Source organism: Trichosurus vulpecula, chromosome X (assembly GCF_011100635.1).
Source record: "Trichosurus vulpecula isolate mTriVul1 chromosome X, mTriVul1.pri, whole genome shotgun sequence".
Lineage (NCBI taxonomy): Eukaryota > Metazoa > Chordata > Mammalia > Diprotodontia > Phalangeridae > Trichosurus > Trichosurus vulpecula.
In genome coordinates, this window is record NC_050582.1 from 59,069,112 (window position 1) to 59,076,189 (window position 7,078).

General features: G+C 39.9%; 1 long non-coding RNA gene across 1 annotated transcript; it reads left to right on the forward strand.

Moving 5' to 3' along the window:
- The first annotated feature begins 403 nt into the window (after positions 1–403).
- Positions 404–4,744, forward strand: LOC118832636. Its single transcript, XR_005009221.1, has 2 exons — positions 404–1,164; positions 3,463–4,744. It is a non-coding gene; the product is annotated as an uncharacterized LOC118832636 (long non-coding RNA).
- The last annotated feature ends 2,334 nt before the right edge of the window (positions 4,745–7,078 follow it).

The window sequence follows — 7,078 nt, forward strand, 5'->3', positions numbered from 1 at the left end:
AAATGATTATTCTCCAAAGTCCTTAAGGATTAATCTCCATCTCCTTAATCTCCAAAATCTACTAAGATGTTTTTAGCAGTTTTTTAAAGCCTAATCTTTCACTGAAAGCCCATAGTGGGAATTACTCCCACTTACTGGGGCAACTTCTTCAAGAATGAAATGACATTAATCTTCCCAACTCTTTAAACTCTTTCACTGAAGCTTTTTAGCAGATTTTCTGGCTGACTGCAATTTCTCTAGATACATAGATAGATTCAATATTTTCTTTTTCTCCAACCTCATATATGACCAGTTTTAACAATTGTTTTTTCAAAATTTTGAGTTTCTAAATATCTCCTTCCTTCCTCTCCCCTCTCACTGAGAAGGTAAGTAATTTGATATAGGTTATACATATATATATATATATATACATACACACAAAACATTTTTATTATTCATATTTTAATTGAAAACACAGCCACCCACCCCTCTGAAAAAATGAAGAAAAACTAAAAAGAGGTATGTTTCAATCTCCATTTGGACTCCTTCAGTTCATCCTCTACAGATGGATAGCATTTTTCATCCAAAGTCCTTCAGAATTTCCTTGATTTCCTTGAATCTTTGTACTTTTAATGAAATATAAAGATCTCCCCCTGTACATTTATAGGCCTATATGACTACATATGTTGTCCTTTCTCCTTGGAACAGGGGCCATGTTCCCAGGCCTAAAAGGTAAGATTATACCTGGCCTATTCCTCGTCCTGGAAAGGTTGGCCAGGCTTCCATGGAATCATTCCTGTATTGTTTTGAACACAGACATTTTGCCAAATGGTCACACATCTCTTGCTTCTGTGAACTCAGGCCCAGTCCACAGCTACAGTACATCCTATGCTGAGTCACATAGAGCCCTGGCACTTAATCAGGTGATGAGTCATGTAGACTCTGGCACTGAGCCTGTCAGTTGCTAAATCATGCTGTGCAAGATTTTCTTCTTTTTCTGAAACTAGATATATTTGGAAAAACTTGATGTTTTTCTTTGGGGCTTCCCTCATGGGGAGGATGCTCTGCCGAAGGTGTTCACTGCCAGGACTCTAGGAGTTAAAATAAAGGGCGCCCCCAGCACGTGAACCAAGATGTTGGTGCTTCCCCGAATTGCCGATGTATGTTAATATTTTTATTACTCTGGTAAGCTTTGTGTTTATCTTTCTATATTCCTTTAATACTGCTTTATATTTTACTTATGTGCAGAATAAATGTTACACTAATTCTAATTTGGTGCAAAAAGCACTCTTTATACTGTGCAATCTGATCCTAAAAATACTTAAAATAGCTGCAAATATCTCCTTAATGATACAAATTGGATTGCAAGTTATAATGCCACTCTTTGGGAACAAAAAGACTCTACTGAAAGAACTAAGTATTGTTGGATGGGAGGATTTACCTTATTCCTCTCTGTTGAAAGAATGGGCTAAAAATATGGGAGCCTGTGAAAACTGGGAACTGAAATTATAGAAGGGAGAACCCATTGAAGTAGCACAATGTTTATAAGAAATACTTGTATAAATGGGGAAAGAAATGGTAGGGGTATGACAGGCTACTGAATTATGTGTAAAAATAGGGAGAAAGTGTTAAAAGAAAAGGTTCAGATGGAAAAGGAATTAGCTGATTTGCATCAGAAGCTTTCCATGTTACAGAGTCAGAGCTTTCTTTTAGGGGATAAAGCTAGAAATTATCAAATGGTAGCAGAAAAGGCAGCTGTAAGAGAAGAGAAGGAGACAAAATTAACAAAAAGAAAGTATATGCAGTCCTAGCATGTGTGGGACCTGACTGGGAGTCAGACAAGTGGGATGGAATAGATGGGATGATACTGAAAATTCATATGAGGAGGCTATTAAATATCATGAAGAGAAATAACATGAGGATGTGCACACTCATCCAATAATGCAGAGGAAGAAGGAGGATCAAGGGGACAATAGAGTGTTTAAGGAGGTAACTGAGGATTTTACTCAGCAGGAAGTTACAGATATATTGAACTGATTCACCCAAAAAACTGGAGAATCACTAGTATCTTAGATGGTGAGGATTGGTGATGAAGGGGCTGGAGAAGCATTGGTAGATAACATAAATTGCATGAAGCTTGTAGTTATTAGTCAGAATACCTTTGGACAACAACCTTTTAGGGATCACTATGATCAAGGAGGCAATAATTGGACTTACTTGTTAGCTTTGGCTCCTGAGGGATGCAGTAAACAATACCCACTGACACTATGTGGCCTAGTGGAGACAGACTTTGGTATTCACTGAAACATTGTATCAGGAAGTTGAGAGAAGAAAGTGATGAAAACTGCAGTAATGGTAGGAGATGCAGATGTCTACCACAGAACCCCCTTGGCGGTCCCCTACAGAAATATGCAAGCCTGACAACAAGTTTGGGACTTTCCTCTCCCTACTAAGAAAGAGGAACAAAAGTTTATAGAACTGTTTAGGTATGGGACATAATCATATACCTCATTTAGGATGGATTCTAAAACCTTCACATATGAACACTAGGAAAAAAACATAAATTTCATTGGGCATCTGAGCAGAGCAAACCTTTTGAAGAAGCCAAGGCTGCCATATAGTTGGCCCTAGATTTATGGCCTATGCAAAATGGTCCAGTGGAATTATGAGGGACTGTACAAGATGAATATGCAAATAGGAGTTTGTGGCAAAAACAGCAAGGCCCAAATGGACCCTTAGGATTGTGGTCTAGGAAACTCCCTTCATCGGGGGTTCAATATACCATTCTTGAAAAGTAATTATTAGCTGCATACTGGACCTTGGTAGAGACTGAGCAATTAACTCTAAATCATGAAGCAATACTAAGATCTGGAATCCCAATTATGACATGGGTACCCCAGCTTCCCACAAAATTGAATAAGCACATTAAATGGAAATTAAATGGAAACGGTCCATCCAAAACAGATCTAAAGCAGGTAAAATTGGAGTTTCTGCTTTACCTGAGACAACAGTACCAATAGATACTGAGGGAAATAATACACCCCTGAAACCAAAGCAACAGTTGATACAATCCTTAGTAAAATGGAATGAGGGGTATAACAATAACTGAAGAACAAAAGAAACATGCATGGTTTGGTCACAGGACAGCAAAATATTTATACCATAAAAGACATTGGAAAGCTATAGCCTATATCCCATATGCTAGAAGGTCTTTGGAAAGTCCTGGGACAGGTGGAAGTAGTCAATAAACTGAACTTAGGGCACAATATCAAGCTATCACATCATGGATTTGGTTCCACCGCTCATTTGCTGAAAAAATTAAATTGGGGACTAAAGTATGGGTAAAACGAAAACCAGACAATGCACCAAAAGCTGCAGAAATTATAGCACATGGAAAAGAAAATAATGTAATTGTTGTTTATTCAGGAAAAAAAGATGGTTATCAAATCATGCCTTTAACCCATATATTCTATCATTAATAAGGCTCTTTTAGGTACTATCTTACTTGGATACGGGGTGATAGTGGATTCATGCACTCCAGGAGCAAGGCTGGCACCAATAAACATGCAAGTCAATGGAACTATGCTACTGAACACCAATAATACTTTACACTTTGGATGGGTGAATAGTACATGCAGCAGGCAACAAGACAACCACATAAGCTCAGCATTCTTTCCACGCATCACTACAAACATTACCCTGATGAGCCTGGATATGAAAATGTGGAAAAGGACACACCCTGTGTATGAGCGTTGGAATGTTTCATCTCCAATATCTATTAAGTGTTGCAGTCTATCGTCTTTATAGCCCCAGTTTGATCCCTGTAAACATATTAAAATTGTGCAGAATGTGCTGATAAAAGTGCCCCTGTGTTCAATGGTACCAGTGGAAGCTTTAAGAACCAAGCCCCTATAATATTTTGCTTAAATGGATCTGAAATATATACAGGGGGATGCTGGGCGAACTATATATGAGTATTATCTACTGATGTGCCTGACCCCACTTGCAATCATATTAGAAGCATACCAAAGAGTTGTGTGATTGTGACACAAAATTATCAAAAACACGTTACATTTCATTACTTCTTTCCCTGTTCTACAACAATGTAATCAGAAAAAGAGGGCATTGTATGATACAATACTTGGTGGACCAGGAACATGTGTGATACAGTAAATAGTGTAGTTCTTGAGACCTTAGCCAGCAGACTACGCAGTGCTGGAAAATATGTTGCTCAAGCTTTGACAATTAATGCCGAACACACAACAATCCTAACCCACCAACATACATTAGACTATCAGAAGGATTTTTTCCAATTGTTCACTCTCCTTTAACTAATTTGCAAATATATATGAATGTTTCTAAATTGTTCAGTTGAAGGGCTTGGTAACTACAAAACACGTATGCCTAGATACAGAAAGAGAATGTGCAAAGACAATTGAGTTCACAAGATGAAAAACTGGCATAACATGTTTTCCTTACATATACCAAAGACCAATTGAATTTCATTAGAATTTGAGAACTTCAAATGTGAAGATACTTATGTGTAGGAACTATAACACATTATCAGATCTTCTCATCTCATGATGTGTGCATTTTATACTATTCTTTTTGTTCTGTTTTCTTATTTTGCTATACCTTGTATACATGGAAATTATGTTGATCATTGTAATAATACTAATTTTTATCTGATTATATTACTACTAGCAATATTAAAGTGTGTATCATTATCACTAGACAGAGGGAGCCCTGTCTATTGAATCACTCATCCAATCTCTGTGATGTAACTTTGTACCCTGCTTCTAATTTATGTTTTATGAGGTAGAACCCCAACACATGTATTACCTCTAACATGAGATGGATATGAATTATGTTAATCAAACCGTCCCTTTCTCAGGCTGCTTCAAAGGCATTGATTTTTTCTACTTTCAAGGTGATAACTTTCACCTTTCCCCTGAACAAGTGGATGATGTCAGTCTTTCTTGGGTACTAACTTCTTTACCTTTACCTTCTGTTTATATATCCTTATAACTCCTAAGAGATATACTTATTTCCTCTGAGGAAGTAAAAGAGATGTCAATCAAGAATCAGCAATTTCTAAATCACTATAAATTACAGACTCACATTGTTGCCAATAAATTAATAGATGTATCTCATGTATTATCTACTGATGATAATGATCATTGGTATGATTTCCAGTTCAAATCACCCTCTGCACAGAACTCTTTCCACATTGTTTAATGCTATATTGATTTTTGCAATTATTCTAATTCTCCTATTCTTTTACAACTGCTATATGTTTTACAGTACACACACACACACAAGTATATATACATACATATATATATATATATATGTATGTATGTATGTATATATACTTGTGAGTTGTCCCTAAAGTCCCTTCAGGCTATGTAATGAACATGTCAGATCTTCGGGCTGAATAATGAAGGGTTATGTGATGATATCAGGCCCAGAGCACTGAGGAGCCCACCCCAGTAATTTCTCTCAACTCCCATCACCCATCCTGGGGAGGGGTGGGGGCCACAGTACATCTTCCACTTGGAGGAGGACCCAGGGCTGAGCCAGTTCCCAGGTTTTTGAGAGCAGGCTGCGGGGGCTGGGGGAAGAGGGAGGGAGGGTTTTGGCAGCTGAGGTCTGCCTGTGGTAGTTGATGGTCACCCCCTTTACAGAAAACCAGGACACGGAGGCAGAGAGATGTCCTAGGCTCCATATAAGGGAACAGCACAGTAACCTCAGCAGCAGACTACCACCCCTGAGTGGGACTTGGATTCCTGACAACCCCCAGAGCAGAGGAGGAAAGGGATGGTCTGGGCATTGCCAAGTCTCAGCCTGCTTTCTCCAGGTAGTAGGAGACAAAATCAGGCCAGGGACAGGGGGACACCCAGGCATGGATGCATGTCTGCTTCTGACAATGCCTGGGCTGGAGAAAAATGAAGGCAATAGCTGCTGGGCATCTACCCCACCAATGAAGGAAGAGACTTGAGGCAGAAGGTTGGGGATCCTCCTGGGCTCCAGGATACTGCCCTACCCACAAGGAGAATCAGCCAGAGGACCCAGAGGTCCAGAGGCATCCCAGGCATCCAGCTAGGAGCCTGTGGAGGCTGAGAAGAAGGCCTCTTGATCACGTAGCTGTGGGGATAGGAAGTAGAGATAGGTATGTGGAGGACTCCCAGAGAAAGAAAATTTCTCCACTGACACCTCTGCCTGCAATTTCTACTCTCAGAAACTTGTCCAGAGCATGTAGACCTTAGGTGGCTCAGCCCCCTCAATAAACACAGATGGCAGGTGGTAAAGGTTCAAGGGTCAGCCCAAAGACTGTCTCCCAAGTCATCCCTGCCCCGAGAAGCTGCGGAGAGCAATGATCATGTGCTTCTATTTGGATGAGAGAGAGACAGTCATGTCAGAGCATCACCAAGCAGGTGAGTCCAAGGAAATAGACCAGCAACCAATCCTTGTGGCCAAGCATCAGGCATGGTGTTAATGTGCCCCACTGACGAGGATAAAACTTGGAGGAAATATGTACAAGAAAATGGTTGGCCTTAGCTATGAAGTATATTTCTTAAGTAGCTAACCAATTATGGCTAAGATTTTACCAGTGTCAAATTAGGGAAGCCCAAGCATAGTGTGAAAAAATAATTAGCTTTGGAACAGGGGTGGGGAACCTGCAGCCTCCTTTCTAGGTCCTTGGGTGCAGCCATTTGACTGAGTCCAAGTTTTATTCAACAAATCCTATTATTAAGGGGATTTCTTCTGTGAAGTTTGGATTCAGTCAAAGGGCTACATTTGAGGATCTAGAGGCCACATGTGGCCTCAAGTCTGAACCTTCCTCATCCCTACCTTGCAGTATACAAAAATCAGAGATTAAAGGAGACTCTAGATGTAGTCTTTGTAGCAGCAGTACAGCAGGGACTCCAATCTGGCCCTCTAACTCCATATCCCACTATTCTTGCCATTGGACCGTGGCCTCCATCCTGAACAAATCTCTCCTTCAAGTGTTCTCCATCTGCTCTCTCAATTCTCTCTTCACCCATTTCTTACCTCAAGCCACCAAATGGTTCCAACAGATCAAAGACTTAAATGT